Source organism: Bombina bombina, chromosome 5, assembly GCF_027579735.1.
Source record: "Bombina bombina isolate aBomBom1 chromosome 5, aBomBom1.pri, whole genome shotgun sequence".
NCBI classification, from domain to species: Eukaryota; Metazoa; Chordata; class Amphibia; order Anura; family Bombinatoridae; genus Bombina; species Bombina bombina.
The window spans coordinates 392196004-392214824 of record NC_069503.1 but is presented as its reverse complement, the minus strand read 5'-3'; positions in this window follow the sequence as shown (position 1 = coordinate 392214824).

The following is an 18821-nucleotide window of genomic DNA, read 5'->3' as shown; positions in this document are numbered from 1 at the left end:
ATCAAATGTTACCACCAACCTCTGTTGTAGACAAAGTTCTTCACTATTTCCTGATAAGCTAACATATTGTGAGCTAACAGACAGTTACTTCAAAGCAAAATTAGCATTTTGAAACCTCTCAGATGTGTATACCAATGATGAGTGATAAACTTATGAGACATGGCCTAAGTATGTGCAAAGATATTGGGCCCCTATTGTGTTTGAATCCACAAATTCTAGACAATGGAAGTTTGACCAGGCAAAAACACATGTTACATTGTAGCTATTTGAATTCAATTTTTTATACAGCTGGTATAATTCTGTTTCTTGTAGAACAATGTGTAAAATGCTGGCTTTTTATATGAATGTGAAGAAATACTCAAATGAACATTTTTAACAACATTATTTTTTTAATTTCAGGCACCTAGTAAGTATACATATAACTGGTATTTTAAATAATATCATCTGTGTTTTATACACTCAAAAAGAAACATACAGATATGAAATATTAATCTGTATGGGACAATAATCCAATGTAGATATAATTGTGTGAAAACTAGTGATGTCGCAAACAATTCGCCGGAGAACAGTTCCCGGTGAACATAGCTTGTTCGCGTTCGCAGAGGCGGGCAAACATATGCGATGTTTGATCCGCCCCCTATTCATCATCATTGCCTAAACTTTGACCCTGCATCTCACAGTCAGCAGGCACATTCCAGCCAATCAGCAGCAGACCCTCCCTTCCAGACCCTTACACCTCATAGACAGCAGCCATTTTAGATTCATTCAGAAGCTGCATTGCTAGTGAAAGGAGGGACAGTGTAGCTGCTGCTAATTCAATAGGGAAATCGATAGCTAGGCTAGTGTATTCAGTGTCCACTACAGTCCTGAAGGACTCATCTGATCTCTGCTGTAAGGACAGCACCCCAAAAAGCCCTTATTAGGGCTACATCAGGGTTTTTTTTTTTCTTTGTAACCTAATAGCAGTTGCCTGCCTGCCACTGCCAGCCTGTGTGTCAGGCTCACAGCATATACTGTGCCTACGTGCTCAGTGCCACCACCAGTCATATCTGGTGTAACATTAGTGTAAATTTATAAAAAAAAAACTTTTACATCAGTCTGCTAGTGTAATCTAATTTCAGTTGCCAGGCCAGCCTGTCACTGCCAACCTGTGTGTCAGGCTCACAGCATATACTGTGTCTACTTGCTCAGTGCCACCACTCATATCTGGCTGGTGTAACAGTAGTGTAAATTTAAAAAAAAAAACTTTTACATCAGTCTGCTAGTGTAATCTAATAGCAGTTGCCTGCCTGCCACTGCCAGCATGTGTGTCAGGTTCACAGCATATACTGTGCCTACTTGCTCAGTGCCACCATCAGTCATATCTGGTGTAACAGTAGTGTAAATTAAAAAAAAAAAAACTTTTACATCAGTCTGCTAGTGTAATCTAATTTCAGTTGCCAGGCCAGCCTGCCACTGCCAGCCTGTGTGTCAGGCTCACAGCATATACTGTGCCTACTTGCTCAGTGCCACCACTCATATCTGGTGTAACAGTAGTGTAAATGTACAAAAAAATTACTTTTACATCAGTTTGCTAGTGTAATCTAATATCAGTTGCCTGCCTGCCACTGCCAGCCTGTGTGTCAGACTCACAGCATATACTGTGCCTACTTGCTCAGTGCCACCACTCATATCTGGTGTAACATTAGTGTAAATTAAAAAAAAAACATAATTTATGCTTACCTGATAAATTTATTTCTCTTGTAGTGTAGTCAGTCCATGGGTCATCCATTACTTATGGAATATATCTCTTCCTAACAGGAAGCTGCAAGAGGATCACCCAAGCAGAGCTGCTATATAGCTCCTCCCCTCACATGTCATATTCAGTCATTCGACCAAAGCAGACGAGAAAGGAGAAACCATAGGGTGCAGTGGTGACTGGAGTTTAATTAAAATTTAGATCTGCCTTAAAGACAGGGCGGGCCGTGGACTGACTACACTACAGGAGAAAGGAATTTATCAGGTAAGCATAAATTATGTTTTCTCTTGTTAAGTGTAGTCAGTCCACGGGTCATCCATTACTTATGGAATACCAATACCAAAGCTAAAGTACACGGATGAAGGGAGGGACAAGGCAGGAACATTAAACAGAAGGAACCACTGCCTGAAGTACCTTTCTCCCAAAAATAGCCTCCGAAGAAGCAAAAGTGTCAAATTTGTAAAATTTTGAAAAGGTGTGAAGCGAAGACCAAGTCGCAGCCTTGCAAATCTGTTCAACAGAGGCCTCATTTTTAAAGGCCCAGGTGGAAGCCACAGCTCTAGTAGAATGAGATGTAATCCTTTCAGGAGGCTGCTGTCCAGCAGTCTCATAGGCTAAACGTATTATGCTATGAAGCCAAAAAGAGAGAGAGGTAGCCGAAGCCTTTTGACCTCTTCTCTGTCCAGAGTAAACGACAAACAGGGAAGAAGTTTGACGAAAATCTTTAGTTGCCTGCAAATAGAACTTCAGGGCACGGACTACGTCCAGATTATGCAAAAGTCGTTCCTTCTTTGAAGAAGGGTTAGGACACAGTGATGGAACAACAATTTCTTGATTGATATTCCTGTTAGTAAATACCTTAGGTAAGAACCCAGGCTTAGTACGCAGAACTACCTTGTCTGAATGAAAAATCAGATAAGGAGAATCACAATGTAAGGCAGATAACTAAGAGACTCTTCGAGCCGAGTAAATAGCCATCAAAAACAGAACCTTCCAGGATATCAGCTTGATATCAATGGAATGAAGGGGTTCAAATGGAACGCCTTGAAGAACGTTAAGAACTAAGTTTAAGCTCCACGGCGGAGCAACAGTCTTAAACACAGGCTTAATCCTAGTTAAAGCCTGACAAAAAGCCTGAACGTCTGGAACTTCAGCCAGACGTTTGTGTAGAAGAATAGACAGAGCAGAAATCTGTCCCTTTAACGAACTAGCAGATAAGCCCTTTTCTAAACAGTCTTGTAGAAAGGACAATATCCTAGGAATCCTAACCTTACACCATGAGTAACTCTTGGATTCGCACCAATATAAATATTTATGCCATATCTTATGGTAAATTTTTCTGGTAACAGGCTTCCTAGCCTGTATTAAGGTATCAATAACTGACTCCGAGAAGCCACGCTTTGATAGAATCAAGCGTTCAATCTCCATGCAGTCAGCCTCAGAGAAATTAGATTTGGATGGTTGAAAGGACCCTGAATTAGAAGGTCCTGTCTCAGAGGCAGAGACCACGGTGGACAGGACGACATGTCCACTAGGTCTGCATACCAGGTCCTGCGTGGCCACGCAGGCGCTATCAGAATCACGGATGCTCTCTCCTGTTTGATCTTGGCAATCAAACGAGGAAGCATCGGGAATAGTGGAAACACATAAGCCATGTTGAAGACCCAAGGGGCTGTCAGAGCATCTATCAGCACCGCTCCCGGGTCCCTGGACCTGGATCTGTAACAAGGAAGCTTGGCGTTCTGGCGAGACGCCATGAGATCCAGATCTGGTTTGCCCCAACGATGAATCAGTTGAGCAAAGACCTCCGGATGAAGTTCCCACTCCCCCGGATGAAAAGTCTGGCGACTTAGAAAATCCACCTCCCAGTTCTCCACGCCTGGGATGTAAATCGCTGACAGGTGGCAAGAGTGAGACTCTGCCCAGCAAATTATCTTTGAGACTTCCAACATCGCTAGGGAACTTCTGGTTCCCCCTTGATGGTTGATGTAAGCCACAGTCGTGATGTTGTCCGACTGAAATCTGATGAACCTCAGAGTTGCTAACCTAGGTCAAGCTAGGAGAGCATTGAATATTGCTCTTAATTCCAGAATATTTATTGGGAGGAGTTTCTCCTCCTGAGTCCATAATCCCTGAGCTTTCAGGGAGTTCCAGACTGCGCCCCAGCCTAGAAGGCTGGCGTCTGTTGTTACAATCATCCAATCTGGCCTGCGAAAGGTCATCCCCTTGGACAGATGTGGCCGAGAAAGCCACCATAGAAGAGAATCTCTGGTCTCTTGATCCAGATTTAGTAGGGGGGACAAATCTGAGTAATCCCCGTTCCACTGACTTAGCATGTACAATTGCAGCGGTCTGAGATGCAGGCGCGCAAATGGTACTATGTCCATTGCCGCTACCATTAAGCCGATTACTTCCATGCACTGAGCTACTGACGGGTGTGGAATGGAGTGAAGGACACGGCAAGCATTTAGAAGTTTTGATAACCTGGCCTCTGTCAGGTAAATTTTCATCTCTACAGAATCTATAAGAGTCCCTAGAAAGGGAACCCTTGTAAGTGGTAATAGAGAACTCTTTTCCACGTTCACCTTCCACCCATGCGACCTCAGAAATGCCAGAACTATCTCTGTATGAGACTTGGCAGTTTGAAAACTTGACGCTTGTATCAGAATGTCGTCTAGGTACGGAGTCACCGCTATGCCTCGCGGTCTTAGTACCGCCAGAAGTGAGCCCAGAACTTTTGTAAAGATTCTTGGAGCCGTAGCTAATCCGAAGGGAAGAGCTACAAACTGGTAATGCCTGTCTAGGAAAGCAAATCTTAGGTACCGATAATGATCCTTGTGAATCGGTATGTGAAGGTAGGCATCCTTTAAGTCTACTGTGGTCATGTACTGACCCTCTTGGATCATGGGAAGGATGGTTCGAATAGTTTCCATTTTGAATGATGGAACTCTTAGAAATTTGTTTAGGATTTTTAAGTCCAAGATTGGTCTGAAGGTTCCCTCTTTCTTGGGAACCACAAATAGATTTGAATAGAATCCTTGCCCGTGTTCCATCCGCGGAACTGGGTGGATCACCCCCATTAGTAAGAGGTCTTGTACACAGCGTAGAAACGCCTCTTTCTTTATTTGGTTTGCTGATAACCTTGAAAGATGAAATCTCCCTCGTGGAGAAGTTTTGAAGTCCAGGAGATATCCCTGAGATATGATCTCCAACGCCCAGGGATCCTGGACATCTCTTGCCCAAGCCTGGGCGAAGAGAGAAAGTCTGCCCCCCACTAGATCCGTTTCCGGATAGGGGGCCTTCTCTTCATGCTGTCTTGGGGGCAGCAGCAGGTTTCTTGGCCTGCTTGCCCTTGTTCCAGGACTGGTTAACTTTCCAGCCCTGCCTGTAACGAGCAACAGCTCCTTCCTGTTTTGGAGCGGAGGAAGTTGATGCTTCTCCTGCCTTGAAGTTACGAAAGGCACGAAAATTAGACTGTTTGGCCTTTGATTTGGCCCTGTCCTGAGGTAGAGCATGGCCCTTACCTCCCGTAATGTCAGCTATAATTTTTTTCAAGCCGGGCCCGAATAAGGTCTGCCCTTTGAAAGGAATATTAAGCAATTTAGATTTAGAAGTCACGTCAACTGACCAGGATTTAAGCCATAGCGCTCTGCGCGCTTGGATGGCGAATCCGGAGTTCTTAGCCGTAAGTTTGGTTAAATATACGACTGCATCAGAAACAAATGCGTTAGCTAGCTTAAGTGCTTTAAGCTTGTTCATAATTTCATCCAATGGAGCTGTGCGAATGGCCTCTTCCAGAGACTCAAACCAGAATGCCGCCGCAGCAGTGACAGGCGCAATGCATGCAAGGGGCTGTAAGATAAAACCTTGTTGAACAAACATTTTCTTAAGGTAACCCTCTAATTTCTTATCCATTGGATCTGAAAAGGCACAACTATCCTCCACCGGGATAGTGGTACGCTTAGCTAAAATAGAAACTGCTCCCTCCACCTTAGGAACCGTCTGCCATAAGTCTCGTGTGGTGGCGTCTATAGGAAACATTTTCCTAAATATGGGAGGAGGGGAAAAAGGCACACCAGGTCTATCCCACTCCTTGCTAATAATCTCTGTAAGCCTTTTAGGTATAGGAAACACGTCAGTACACACCGGTACCGCATAGTATCTATCCAACCTACATAATTTTTCTGGAATTGCAACCGTGTTACAATCATTCAGAGCCGCTAATACCTCCCCTAGCAATATGTGGAGGTTCTCAAGCTTAAATTTAAAATTAGAAATCGCTGAATCCAGTCTCCCTGGATCAGATCCGTCACCCACAGAATGAAGCTCTCCGTCTTCATGTTCTGCAAACTGTGACGCAGTATCTGACATGGCTCTCACCTCATCCGCGCGCTCAGTCTTAAACACAGGCTTAATCCTAGTTAAAGCCTGACAACAGCAACAGTCTTAAACACAGGCTTAATCCTAGTTAAAAGCCTGACAAAAAGCCTGAACGTCTGGAACTTCAGCCAGACGTTTGTGTAGAAGAATAGACAGAGCAGAAATCTGTCCCTTTAACAAACTAGCAGATAAGCCCTTTTCTAAACCCTCTTGTAGAAAGGACAATATCCTAGGAATCCTAACCTTACACCATGAGTAACTCTTGGATTCGCACTAATATAAATATTTACGCCATATCTTATGGTAAATTTTTCTGGTAACAGGCTTCCTAGCCTGTATTAAGGTATCAATAACCGACTCCGAGAAGCCACGCTTTGATAGAATCAAGCGTTCAATCTCCATGCAGTCAGCCTCAGAGAAATTAGATTTGGATGGTTGAAAGGACCCTGAATTAGAAGGTCCTGTCTCAGAGGCAGAGACCACGGTGGACAGGACGACATGTCCACTAGGTCTGCATACCAGGTCCTGCGTGGCCACGCAGGCGCTATCAGAATCACCGATGCTCTCTCCTGTTTGATCTTGGCAATCAAACGAGGAAGCATCGGGAATAGTGGAAACACATAAGCCATTTTGAAGACCCAAGGGGCTGTCAGAGCATCTATCAGCACCGCTCCCGGGTCCCTGGACCTGGATCCGTAACAAGGAAGCTTGGCGTTCTGGCGAGACGCCATGAGATCCAGATCTGGTTTGCCCCAACGATGAATCAGTTGAGCAAAGACCTCCGGATGAAGTTCCCACTCCCCCGGATGAAAAGTCTGGTGACTTAGAAAATCCACCTCCCAGTTCTCCACGCCTGGGATGTAAATCGCTGACAGGTGGCAAGAGTGAGGCTCTGCCCAGCGAATTATCTTTGAGACTTCCAACATCGCTAGGGAACTTCTGGTTCCCCCTTGATGGTTGATGTAAGCCACAGTCGTGATGTTGTCCGACTGAAATCTGATGAACCTCAGAGTTGCTAACCTAGGTCAAGCTAGGAGAGCATTGAATATTGCTCTTAATTCCAGAATATTTATTGGGAGGAGTTTCTCCTCCTGAGTCCATAATCCCTGAGCTTTCAGGGAGTTCCAGACTGCGCCCCAGCCTAGAAGGCTGGCGTCTGTTGTTACAATCGTCCAATCTGGCCTGCGAAAGGTCATCCCCTTGGACAGATGTGGCTGAGAAAGCCACCATAGAAGAGAACCTCTGGTCTCTTGATCCAGATTTAGTAGTGGGGACAAATCTGAGTAATCCCCGTTCCACTGACTTAGCATGTACAATTGCAGCGGTCTGAGATGCAGGCGCGCAAATGGTACTATGTCCATTGCCGCTACCATTAAGCCGATTACTTCCATGCACTGAGCTACTGACGGGTGTGGAATGGAATGAAGGACACGGCAAGCATTTAGAAGTTTTGATAACCTGGCCTCTGTCAGGTAAATTTTCATCTCTACAGAATCTATAAGAGTCCCTAGAAAGGGAACCCTTGTAAGTGGTAATAGAGAACTCTTTTCCACGTTCACCTTCCACCCATGCGACCTCAGAAATGCCAGAACTATCTCTGTATGAGACTTGGCAGTTTGAAAACTTGACGCTTGTATCAGAATGTCGACTAGGTACGGAGTCACCGCTATGCCTCGCGGTCTTAGTACCGCCAGAAGTGAGCCCAGAACTTTTGTAAAGATTCTTGGAGCCGTAGCTAATCCGAAGGGAAGAGCTACAAACTGGTAATGCCTGTCTAGGAAAGCAAATCTTAGGTACCGATAATGATCCTTGTGAATCGGTATGTGAAGGTAGGCATCCTTTAAGTCCACTGTGGTCATGTACTGACCCTCTTGGATCATGGGAAGGATGGTTTGAATAGTTTCCATTTTGAATGATGGAACTCTTAGAATTTTGTTTAGGATTATTAAGTCCAAGATTGGTCTGAAGGTTCCCTCTTTCTTGGGAACCACAAATAGATTTGAATAGAATCCTTGCCCGTGTTCCGTCTGCGGAACTGGGTGGATCACCCCCATTTGTAAGAGGTCTTGTACACAGCGTAGAAACGCCTCTTTCTTTATTTGGTTTGCTGATAACCTTGAAAGATGAAATCTCCCTCGTGGAGGAGAAGTTTTGAAGTCCAGGAGATATCCCTGAGATATGATCTCCAACGCCCAGGGATCCTGGACATCTCTTGCCCAAGCCTGGGCGAAGAGAGAAAGTCTGCCCCACACTAGATCCGTTTCCGGATAGGGGGCCCTCTCTTCATGCTGTCTTGGGGGCAGCAGCAGGTTTCTTGGCCTGCTTGCCCTTGTTCCAGGACTGGTTAACTTTCCAGCCCTGCCTGTAACGAGCAACAGCTCCTTCCTGTTTTGGAGCGGAGGAAGTTGATGCTGCTCCTGCCTTGAAGTTATGAAAGGCACGAAAATTAGACTGTTTGGCCTTTGATTTGGCCCTGTCCTGAGGTAGAGCATGGCCCTTACCTCCCGTAATGTCAGCTATAATTTCTTTCAAGCCGGGCCCAAATAAGGTCTGCCCTTTGAAAGGAATATTAAGCAATTTAGATTTAGAAGTCACGTCAGCTGACCAGGATTTAAGCCATAGCGCTCTGCGCGCTTGGATGGCGAATCCGGAGTTCTTAGCCGTAAGTTTGGTTAAATATACGACGGCATCAGAAACAAATGCGTTAGCTAGCTTAAGTGCTTTAAGCTTGTTCATAATTTCATCCAATGGAGCTGTGCGAATGGCCTCTTCCAGAGACTCAAACCAGAATGCCGCCGCAGCAGTGACAGGCGCAATGCATGCAAGGGGCTGTAAGATAAAACCTTGTTGAACAAACATTTTCTTAAAGTAACCCTCTAATTTATTATCCATTGGATCTGAAAAGGCACAACTATCCTCCACCGGGATAGTGGTACGCTTAGCTAAAATAGAAACTGCTCCCTCCACCTTAGGGACCGTCTGCCATAAGTCTCGTGTGGTGGTGTAACATTTTCCTAAATATGGGAGGAGGGGAAAAAGGCACACCAGGTCTATCCCACTCCTTGCTAATAATCTCTGTAAGCCTTTTAGGTATAGGAAACACGTCAGTACACACCGGTACCGCATAGTATCTATCCAACCTACATAATTTTTCTGGAATTGCAACCGTATTACAATCATTCAGAGCCGCTAATACCTCCCCTAGCAATATGCGGAGGTTCTCAAGCTTAAATTTAAAATTAGAAATCTCTGAATCCAGTCTCCCTGGATCAGATCCGTCACCCACAGAATGAAGCTCTCCGTCTTCTTGTTCTGCAAACTGTGACGCAGTATCTGACATGGCTCTCACCTCATCCGCGCGCTCTGTCCTTAACCCAGAGCTATCGCGCTTGCCTCTTAATTCTGACAATTTAGATAATACTTCTGTCATAACAGTAGCCATGTCTTGCAAAGTGACTTGTAAGGGCCTCCATGATGTACTTGGCGCTACAAAATCACGCACCTCCTGAGCGGGAGGCGAAGGTACTGACACGTGAGGAGAGTTAGTCGGCATAACTTCCCCCTCGTTGTCTGGTGATAATTTCTTTACATGTAAAGATTGACTTTTATTTAAAGTAGCATCAATGCAATTAGTACACAAATTTCTATTGTGCTCCACATTGGCCTTTAAACATAGTGAACAAAGAGATTCATCTGTGTCAGACATGTTTAAACAGACTAGCAATGAGACTAGCAAGCTTGGAAATACTTTTCTAAATAAATTTACAAGCAATATAAAAAACGCTACTGTGCCTTTAAGAAGCACAAAAAGCTGTCACAGTTGAAATAACAATGAACCAAAATAGTTATAGCAACCAATTTTTCACAGTAAATGTATTAAGTTAGCAAAGGATTGCACCCACCAGCAAATGGATGATTAACCCCTTAATACCCAAAAACGGATAACAATGTAATAATTAACGTTTTTCTCACAGTCAAAACACACTGTCACAGGTCTGCTGTGACTGATTACCTCCCTCAAAATGAATTTTGAAGACCCCTGAGCTCTCTAGAGACGATATGGATCATGTAGGATGAAGTAGACAGATTGTGACTGAATTTTTACAGCGCAAAAAAGCGCTAAAATAGGCCCCTCCCACTCATATTACAACAGTGGGGAAGCTCAGATAACTGTTTCTATGCAGAAAACAAAGATGGCCATGTGGTAAAAATCATGCCCCAATAAGTTTTATCACCAAGTACCTCACAAAAAACGATTAACATGCCAGTAAACGTTTTAAACATACATTTGAAAAGTTATGAATTGTTATTAATAAGCCTGCTACCAGTCGCTTTTACTGCAGTTAAGGCTCATACATTATTTCAGTATTAACAGTATTTTCAGACTCAATTCCATTCCTTAGAAAAATACATTCAGTGTACACACACTCATCAGCCTAATACCAGTCGCTATCACTGCATTTAAGGCTGAACTTACTTTACATTGGTATCAGCAGTATTTTCTCAGTCAATTCCATTCCTCAGAAAAATAATTTACTGCACATACCTAATTTGCAGGGGGGCCCTGCATGCTATTCCCCTTTTCTGAAGTTACCTCACTCCTCAGATGAGAACAGCCAGTGGATCTTAGTTACGTCTGCTAAGATCATAGAAAACACAGGCATATTCTTCTTCTAATGCTGCCTGAGAACAAACAGCACACTCCGGTGCCATTTAAAATAACAAACTTTTGATTGTAGAAATAAACTAAGTTAAAAAACACCACAGACCTCTCACAGCGACCTATCTTTAGTTAGGCTGCAAGAGAATGACTGTATATGACATGTGAGGGGAGGAGCTATATAGCAGCTCTGCTTGGGTGCAGCTTCCTGTTAGGAAGAGATATATTTCATAAGTAATGGATGACCCGTGGACTGACTACACTTAACAAGAGAAAAAAACTTTTACATCAGTCTGCTAGTGTAATCTAATTTCAGTTGCCAGGCCAGCCTGCCACTGCCAGCCTGTGTGTCAGGCTCACAGCATATACTGTGCCTACTTGCTCAGTTCCACCACTCACATCTGGTGTAACAGTAGTGTAAATTTAAAAAAAAACCTTTTACATCAGTTTGCTAGTGTAATCTAATAGCAGTTGACCGCCTGCCACAGCCAGCCTGTGTGTCAGGCTCACAGCATATACTGTGCCTACTTGCTCAGTGCCACCACTCATATCTGGTGTAACATTAGTGTAAATTTAAAAAAAAAACTACTTTTACATCAGTCTGCTAGTGTAATCTAATTTCAGTTGCCAGGCCAGCCTGCCACTGCCAGCCTGTGTGTCAGGCTCACAGCATATACTGTGCCTTCTTTCTCAGTGCCACCACCAGTCATATCTGGTGTAACAGTAGTGTAAATTTTTTAAAAAAAAACTTTTACACCAGTCTGCTAGTGTACAGGTGGCCCTCGGTTTACGATGGTTCAATTTGCTCCGTTTCAGAATAACGCCCTTTTTTTTGCTATTGAAAAGCATTGACTGCTATTGAAAGCATTAGCACATGCATGCATTAAAATAGCCAGTAGGTGGAGCTGTCCGCTTGTATTGCAGCAAACACATGCAAAGAAAAGCAAGACAGACATGATCAATGGATCAGCTTTCAAAGGAACAAGATCTAGCAGCCACTTCCCTTAGCTGCAGACTCAATGCAGAGAACTGTTTGCAGAAAAAGGCAAGTAAAAAACATTTTTGTTCATTAAACTTAGTTTGATGATGACACAGTCTGTTGTGTGATTAAACACAGGCATGCTAATCAGTGTATAACCAGACCTGAGCAATGGATCTGTTTTTAAAGGAACAAGATCTAGCAGCCACTTCCCTTAGCTGCAGAAAAATGCAAGTAAAAAAATGTTTTTCTTCATTAAACTTAGTTTTATGATGATACAGTCTGTTGTGTGATTATTTTGTTTTCGTTCATTAAACTTAGATTGATGATGATACAGTCTGTGTTTGTGTGATCATTTTATTAGGTGTGGTTTAGCAAATGTTTTTGTTTATTAAACTTAGTTTGATGACGATACAATCTATATTTTTAGGTTTATAATGCTGTTTACCATTTAAAGTCTTCATTTCAAAGCTTTAAAAATAATGTATTAGGTGTTACTTATGTCAATTTTGAGAGGGGCCTGGAACCTAACAACCTCACTTCCCATTGACTTACATTATAAACTGAGTTTCAATTTACAACGGTTTCAATTTACAACCATTCCTTCTGGAACCTAACCCCGGCGTAAACTGAGGGCTACCTGTAATCTAATTGCAGTTGCCAGGCCAGCCTGCCACTGCCAGCCTGTGTGTCAGGCTCACAGCATATACTGTGCCTTCTTTCTCAGTGCCAATTTTTTTAAAAAAAACTTTTACATCAGTCTGCTAGTGTAATCTAATTGCAGTTACCAGGCCAGCCTGCCACTGCCAGCGTGTGTGTCAGGCTCACAGCATATACTGTGCCCACTTGCTCAGTGCCACCACTCATATTATTTTGTTTAATAGTAGTGTAAGTGTACATTTAAAAATAAAAAAACTATTTTGACTCTGAAACATCAGTCTGCTTTTTTTTGTGTCAGGCTCACAGCGTATACTGTGCCCACTGGTCCAATGCCACCACTCATATTATCTTGTTTTATAGTAGTGTAAGCGTACATTTTAAAAATAAAAAAACTATTTTGACTGTGAAATATCAGTCTGCTTTTTTGTGTCAGGCTCACAGCGTATACTGTGCCCACTTGCCCAGTGCCACCACTCATATTATCTTGTTTAATAGTAGTGTAAGTGTACATTTAAAAATAAAAAAACTATTTTGCTTGTGAAACATAAGTCTGCTTTTTTGTGTCAAGCTCACAGCATATACTGTGCCCACTTGTCCAGTGCCACCACTCACTTTATCTTGTTTAATAGTAGTGTAAGTGTACATTTTAAAAATAAAAAAAATATTTTGACTGTGAAACATAAGTCTGCTTTTTTGTGTCAGGCTCACAGCGTGTACTGTGCCCACTTGTCCAGTGCTACCACTCACATTATCTTGTTTAATAGTAGTGTAAGTGTACATTTTAAAAATAAAAAAAACTATTTGGCTGTGAAACATCAGTCTGCTTTATTTGTGTCAGGCTCACAGTGTATACTGTGCCCACTTGACGAGTGCCACCACTCATATTATCTTGTTTAATATTAGTGTCAGTGTACATTTAAAAAAATAAATAAATTTTTGACTGTGAAACATCAGTCTGTTTTTTGTGTCAAGCTCACAGCGTATACTGTGCCCACTCACAGTAGTTTGCACGCATAGTAGCACTAATTAAAAAAAAAATGACAGGCAGAGGCAGGCCAACCCGCAGGGGCTGTCGTGGTCGTGGTGCTGTGATTCCCTTTGGCCATAGAATAATGCCCAGTGTTAGGCCACGTACCATGAACACGAAAATTTCTGATGAAATAGTTGACTTTATAACACAGGACTGCCAGCGTGTGTGTCAGGCTCACAGCGCATACTGTGCCCACTTACCCAGTGCCACCACTCATATTATCTTGTTTAATAGTAGTGTAAGTGTACATTTAAAAATAAAAAAAACTATTTTGACTGTGAAACATCAGTCTGCTTTTTTGTGTCAGGCTCACAGCATATACTGTGCCCACTTGCCCAGTGCCACCACTCATATTATCTTGTGTAATAGTAGTGTAAGTGTACATTTTAAAACTAAAATAACTATTTTGACTGTGAAACATCAGTCTGCTTTTTTTGTGTCAGGCTCACAGCGTGTACTGTGCCCACTTGTCCAGTGCTACCACTCACATTATCTTGTTTAATAGTAGTGTAAGTGTACATTTTAAAAATAAAAAAAACTATTTGGCTGTGAAACATCAGCCTGCTTTTTTTGTGTCAGGCTCACAGTGTATACTGTGCCCACTTGACCAGTGCCACCACTCATATTATCTTGTTTAATAGTAGTGTCAGTGTACATTTAAAAAAATAAATACATTTTTGACTGTGAAACATCAGTCTGTTTTTGTGTCAAGCTCACAGCGTATACTGTGCCCACTCACAGTAGTTTGCACGCATAGTAGCACTAATTGAAAAAAAAATGACATGCAGAGGCAGGCCAACCCGCAGGGGCTGTCGTGGTCGTGGTGCTGTGATTCCCTTTGGCCATAGAATAATGCCCAGTGTTAGGCCACGTACCATGAACACGAAAATTTCTGATGAAATAGTTGACTTTAAAACACAGTACACCCAATCTTCTACAGCTTCCGCTCGTAACCTTGACGCACCATCCTCCTCCTCTAGCTTAGCTTCAGGCACCTCTCAACTTACCCCTTGCCAGCCTGTCGCCACGACCGACACTAGCACCACAGCCGCCTCACTTGATCTGTCAGAGGAGTTATGTACACCTCAGTGTGAAGATTGCTGGACCAGCGGCAATGCAGGAAGAGGATTGTAAGGAAGAGGAGTCAGAGGAGGAATGTGGCTTTGAGGAGGAGGAGGAAGACCAAGCACAACAGGCATTCCAAGGTGCTCGTTGTTGTCACCTATCTGGTACCCATGGTGTTGTACGTGGCTGGGGGGAAGAAGATACCTTCAGTGAGATCAGTGATGACGAGAAACAGGACATGAGTAGCTCGGCATCCAACCTTGTGCAAATGGGGTCTTTCATGCTGTCGTGCCTGTTGAGGGACACTCGTATAAAAAAGCTGAAGGAGAACAAACTGTACTGGGTGTCCACGCTACTAGACCCCCGGTATAAGCATAAAGTGACTGAAATGTTACCGAATTGCCGCAAGTCGGAAAGGATGGAGCAGTTCAAAAATAAATTAAAAAGTATGCTTTACACAGCGTATAAGGGTGATGTCACAGCACAATGGGAATCTAACAGGGGAAGAGATGAAAGTAATACTCCACCTCCCACGACCACGCCGGCAAGGACAGTATGCTTTCCAGATGTGTTGTTGATGGAGGACATGCAGACCTTTTTAACTCCTATGCAGCAACACAGCCCGGGATCCAGCCTCAGAGAACGACTCAACCGACAGGTAGCAGACTACCTCGCCTTAACTGCAGATCTCGACACTCTGAGGAGCGATGAACCCCTTGACTACTGGGTGTGCAGGCTTGACCTGTGGCCTGAGCTATCCCAATTTGCAATCGAACTTCTGGCCTGCCCCGCATCAAGTGTCCTGTCAGAAAGGACCTTCAGTGCAGCAGGAGGTATTGTCACTGAGAAGAGAAGTCGCCTAGGTCAAAAAAGTCTTGATTATCTCACCTTTATTAAAATGAATGAGGGATGGATCCCAAAGGGACTGACATTGGGTGATACATTTGAGTAAAAAAGGCCTGATGAGATGAGCTGCCTTGGGCTAAAAATGGTCCACACGCTGCTGTATTTTATCTTCGAATGCCGGATGACTTGCGTGACTTATCCGCCAACAACTAGGGTTCAAGCCGCAATGTTTTAGGGCACTTTCTAACTGTCAAACAAACATCAATTTTTCTGGCCGCTGCTACAGCAGTGGCTGCAACAATACATAATTTTTCAGGCATGTGTACATGCCTAATTTTTCTGGCCTCTGGTGCTGCACTGTGGCTTCAAAACCCAAACAAAAAAAAAGGCACATAACGGGATTAAACTGCTAAGAATAGTACTACTTAACACACCACTCCTATCTGGTGGCACAGTAGATTGCACGCGCAGTGCCCCAAATTTGAAGTAGGAGGACAGACCAAGCATCTTTTTCCATCTCCCGGTTCCTAAAATCCATGCATATACACGTCCCCTGATAGGGTACACAGTGGAAGGTACACGGCCGAAATTTCTTTGCACAAAAGACAATCCCCAACCTGTACTAGATTGTGCAAAAGGAAGTAACCTTACCATGGGTCCCAGCCCACACGTCTTGTAAAATTCTCTGTCTGCGAAATTATCTATCTATCAAATCTATGTATTTATCTATCAAATCCTAAAAACAATGCCATACCTGTACTCGATTGTGCAAAAGGAAGTAATGGCATATGGGGTGAAAACTAGTGATGTCGCAAACAGTTCGCCGGAGAACAGTTCCCGGTGAACATAGCTTGTTCGCGTTCGCAGAGGCGGGCAAACATATGCGATGTTCGATCCGCCCCCTATTCATCATCATCATTGCCTAAACTTTGACCCTGTATCTCATAGTCAGCAGGCACATTCCAGCCAATCAGCAGCAGACCCTCCCTTCCAGACCCTTACACCTCATGGACAGCAGCCATTTTAGATTCATTCAGAAGCTGCATTGCTAGTGAGAGGAGGGACAGTGTAGCTGCTGCTAATTTAATAGGGAAATCGATAGCTAGGCTAGTGTATTCAGTGTCCACTACAGTCCTGAAGGACTCATCTGATCTCTGCTGTAAGGACAGCACCCCAAAAAGCCCTTATTAGGGCTACATCAGTGGGGTTTTTTTTTTCTTTGTAATCTAATAGCAGTTGCCTGCCTGCCACTGCCAGCCTGTGTGTCAGGCTCACAGCATATACTGTGCCTACGTGCTCAGTGCCACCACCAGTCATATCTGGTGTAACATTAGTGTAAATTTATAAAAAAAAAACTTTTACATCAGTCTGCTAGTGTAATCTAATTTCAGTTGCCAGGCCAGCCTGTCACTGCCAACCTGTGTGTCAGGCTCACAGCATATACTGTGCCTACTTGCTCAGTGCCACCACTCATATCTGGCTGGTGTAACAGTAGTGTAAATTTTTTAAAAAAACTTTTACATCAGTCTGCTAGTGTAATCTAATAGCAGTTGCCTGCCTGCCACTGCCAGCATGTGTGTCAGGTTCACAGCATATACTGTGCCTACTTGCTCAGTGCCACCATCAGTCATATCTGGTGTAACAGTAGTGTAAATTAAAAAAAAAAAAACTTTTACATCAGTCTGCTAGTGTAATCTAATTTCAGTTGCCAGGCCAGCCTGCCACTGCCAGCCTGTGTGTCAGGCTCACAGCATATACTGTGCCTACTTGCTCAGTGCCACCACTCATATCTGGTGTAACATTAGTGTAAATTAAAAAAAAAAAAACTTTTACATCAGTCTGCTAGTGTAATCTAATTTCAGTTGCCAGGCCAGCCTGCCACTGCCAGCCTGTGTGTCAGGCTCACAGCATATACTGTGCCTACTTGCTCAGTGCCACCACTCATATCTGGTGTAACAGTAGTGTACATTTTTTAAAAAAACTTTTACATCAGTTTGCTAGTAAAATCTAATAGCAGTTGACCGCCTGCCACAGCCAGCCTGTGTGTCAGGCTCACAGCATATACTGTGCCTACTTGCTCAGTGCCACCACTCATATCTGGTGTAACATTAGTGTAAATTTTAAAAAAAACCTTTTACATCAGTCTGCTAGTGTAATCTAATTTCAGTTGCCAGGCCAGCCTGCCACTGCCAGCATGTGTGTCAGGCTCACAGCATATACTGTGCCTACTTGTTCAGTGCCACCACTCATATCTGGTGTAACAGTAGAGTAAATTTAAAAAAAAAAAACTTTTACATCAGTTTGCTAGTGTAATCTAATAGCAGTTGCCCGCCTGCCACTGCCAGCCTGTGTGTCAGGCTCACAGCATATACTGTGCCTACTTGCTCAGTGCCACCACTCATATCTGGTGTAACAATAGTGTAAATTTAAAAAAAAAAACTACTTTTACATCAGTCTGCTAGTGTAATCTAATTTCAGTTGCCAGGCCAGCCTGCCACTGCCAGCCTGTGTGTCAGCCTCACAGCATATACTTTGCCTTCTTTCTCAGTGCCACCACCAGTCATATCTGGTGTAACAGTAGTGTAATTTTTAAAAAAAAAACCTTTTACATCAGTCTGCTAGTGTACAGGTGGCCCTCGGTTTACGACGGTTCAATTTGAGCCGTTTCAGAATAACGCCCTTTTTTTTGCTATTGAAAAGCATTGACTGCTATTGAAAGCATTAGCACATGCATACATTAAAATATCCAGTAGGTGGAGCTGTCCGCTTGTATTGCAGCAAACACATGCAAAGAAAAACAAGACAGACATGATCAATGGATCAGCTTTCAAAGGAACAAGATCTAGCAGCCACTTCCCTTAGCTGCAGACTCAATGCAGAGAACTGTTTGCAGAAAAAGGCAAGTAAAAAACATTTTTGTTCATTAAACTTAGTTTGATGATGACACAGTCTGTTGTGTGATTAAACACAGGCATGCTAATCAGTGTATAACCAGACCTGAGCAATGGATCTGTTTTTAAAGGAACAAGATCTAGCAGCCACTTCCCTTAGCTGCAGAAAAATGCAAGTAAAAAAATGTTTTTCTTCATTAAACTTAGTTTTATGATGATACAGTCTGTTGTGTGATTATTTTGTTTTTGTTCATTAAACTTAGATTGATGATGATACAGTCTGTGTTTGTGTGATAATTTTATTAGGTGTGGTTTAGCAAATGTTTTTGTTTATTAAACTTAGTTTGATGACGATACAATCTATATTTTTAGGTTTATAATGCTGTTTACCATTTAAAGTCTTCATTTCAAAGCTTTAAAAATAATGTATTAGGTGTTACTTATGTCAATTTTGAGAGGGGCCTGGAACCTAACAACCTCACTTCCCATTGACTTACATTATAAACTGAGTTTCAATTTACAACGGTTTCAATTTACAACCATTCCTTCTGGAACCTAACCCCGGCGTAAAC